This window comes from Leptopilina heterotoma, unplaced genomic scaffold (genome assembly GCF_015476425.1).
Source record: "Leptopilina heterotoma isolate Lh14 unplaced genomic scaffold, ASM1547642v1 Lhet_47, whole genome shotgun sequence".
NCBI lineage: Eukaryota > Metazoa > Arthropoda > Insecta > Hymenoptera > Figitidae > Leptopilina > Leptopilina heterotoma.
The window spans coordinates 3,378,121-3,381,336 of NW_025111098.1; positions in this window are offsets into that span (position 1 = coordinate 3,378,121).

Sequence of the window (3,216 nt, forward strand, 5' to 3'; positions counted from 1 at the left end):
ACCCCAACTCCAACCTTTCACGCATGCGCACTAGACCATTTAACCCCCACTCCAACCTTTCACGCATGCGCACTAGACTATTTACCCCACTCCAACCTATCACGCATCCCCCACTCTTAAATTTTTCCCCACCAATTCGCGCATGCGCAGAATAAATACATACTTTATGTATAAATATTATTATGAATATTAACCTTAACTTTAATATTAACTATAATACGCCTAGTGTCACGCTGGTGATGACGGCGACGTCTCTGCGCCCGGAGTAGCGGTAGTGTCGTCTCCATCCTGGGCTTAGGAGACTGCGTCCTGGCCTTTGACATCTCCACCCTGGGCTCTGGTCATGGAAGTGAGTCTGGACGATGCCACGGATACCTTGGTGGAGATCCTGAAGGAGTCGTCGGAAAAGGCACCTCGTTACCTTCATTCTGCAACTAATGAATTTATATTATATTAATTATATTATATTTTACTATATTATATTAATTATATTATATTTTACTATATTTTATTAATTATATTATATTACTTACGTTATACTCCGACACCATCCTCACGACGCAGTGGTAGCACCGGCTGCTTGTTTCCATGGTGTCCTGCTAACTCCACTGCTATGAGCTGAATGAGCTCTCTACCGTGGACCAGCTACCCTCGTAGGGCTCTCTCCCCACCAAGCGGTTCCCCCACTACGCGCTCGACACTCAGTGTAGCGTGTGGCGGTTGACTTGAACTACTGTGAGCTCACCGCCGGCAACGAGCTCACCGCCGGTAACGCGCGAAATTCAATTTGAATTCAAAACGCTTATTGTAGTTTTAAGTAATAATTTCCCTTACCTTAATTATAAATTGTTTATAATTAATAAAATAATGATAACAGTAATAATAATAATATTAATAAATAAGAAGTTAATTAAACTTAACTTACTTATGATGACGATTTAGTAATTTTAGCAGAATCCATAATGGATTTACAACGAAAATTGTGAATCTTATATTTGTACTGTAAAGAAAACGACTTAATTGCGAATGAAGAAAAATCTAAAATCATAATATTTGAAAAAGGTGGTCCGAGAAAATGTCCTACCTTTAAATACGAGAGTAGAAATATTGAAGTGGTTAAAAAGTTCAAATATTTAGTTTGTTATTTTTTAAATTCGGGCATTTTTCGAGAAAATTCAGAGGAAACTTTAAAGGCATGTAACATGGCCGTAAGCGCTGCTTTTAATACATTGTCAGCAGCTAGATCAGATTCTTGGTTTGCGAAAGATACACTATTTTATAGTACTGTTCTTAGCGTATTATTTTATATTTTGGAAAAGAGTTCTGGGTCTCCCAACGACGACCCCGGGTTACGCAGTTAGGATCGAGACGGGGAAAGTACCACTGTCGTACTCGGTATTTAAGATAGCACTCTCCCTTTTAGAGAAAATATTGAAAATGACAGAAGACAGATTACCAAAAATATGTTTAAATAGATTAAGACAACTGGAATCAAATGGTCACTCGCGTCTCGAGTATAACTGGGTAACTCAAATAAAACAATTTTTTGTGGAATGCGATGCGGAATGTTATTGGGAAAATTTGAACTTTGAAAATATTGTTTTTTCAATTATATAAAATATCTAATTAATTACTAAATTTTAACTGGACATTCTAGTATGTGTTAAGAAATTGAAAATTCTAAGTGCGTAAATAGTGTAGTGGTTAACGTATAGAATTAATCTATACTTTTTGTTTACCATATCGAATAATGGCTGATATACGAGTTTTAGACATTTTTCCAGTAAACTAAGTCTGATCAGAGCCAGATTAGACAACAGACGGTCTAGTAAGCCTCTGATCAGTTTCCTAAAATTTTTCTATACGGGATATTACTTTTATTTAAAGAAAAATTATTATAAATATATGATTAATATATAAATATATTTTTTTTGCTTAGGGACTTTTGGGTTGGTATAATAAAAACAAAAAGAAATTTATAAAAAAATAAATGACATAATAAATTTAATAAACTGGCGACCTACTGCCAGCCCCGACCCACTAAAACCCGTAACCCATCTTTTGAAGCCCTTTACCCACCCTCGGAACTGTCGTAAGACTTTAGCCTTCGAGGGCGGCGCTCCAGCTCTGTCGCTATTGCGACATCGTTCTTTTCCTGCGTCAATAGTTAAAATTTAAAACTATTTCAATGTCAAAGAATAAAGAAACAAATGTTAAAAAGTGTTAAAAGTTAAAAGACAAAATTGTTAACGGACATAAAAAATAGAAATAAATCTATTAAATGCGTATGTATTAAGGTCAAAAGGTAAAATCGTAAAATGACAAGTTAAATAAAAGCACAAACAAATCAAATAAAAGAATAAATAAACAAATGTATTAAAGTTAGAAGAATGAAAATGTAAGATGACAGTAAAAAACCACAAATAAAAATAATTTAAATAAATAAAATAAATTATTCGCTCCTTTTAATACTTCTTATTTACTTTTAGTTCTTGCGAGAGTCTTCTTCGCCTCCTCAAGGGCCGTCCTAAAGACTCCGCATCCTCCGCTGCCTGCAATATGGGTAGTTGACACCTTATTGCCATACTTTTTCTTGCATAAAAAGCAATTGAGCTCTTTTGACAGTTGGAGAACCTGTGACCGGCTTTCCCGCACTTAAAGCACGCAACCGATCTGTCCTCCTTCTGGCATTTCGCTCCAATATGACCGTATCCCAAGCATCGATGACACCGGACGACCATTACTCTTTTTTTAATTGGGCAACACAGAAAACCAATTTTTACGTGTCCCAATTTCTGCAGCCATATGGTACAAATTATTATTAATTTAATTATTTATTAATTAGTATTAATGTGTTTATTATTTTTAAATTATTTAATTATTTATTGAAATATTAATAAAAAAAATTTCATTTAAAAAAATGTATATGTGACTGTCCACGAGAAAACAAGGCTTAGGTCCAAAAAATCAATTTTGATTTTTTTATGGTAATCGACAGATTTTATGTTGCTTTTTCAAATGCAAAAGTCAAAAGTTAAAAATATCAATTACTTTCGACAATATATCGTTTTAAAGATGGGTATGTTAAGCGTAGTTAACCTCAATCGTTGACTGTCCACGATAAAACACGGCTTAGGTCGAAAAAATCAATTTGAGTTTTTTATGGTAATCGACAGATTTTATGTTGCTTTTTCAAATGCAAAAGTCAGAAGTTAA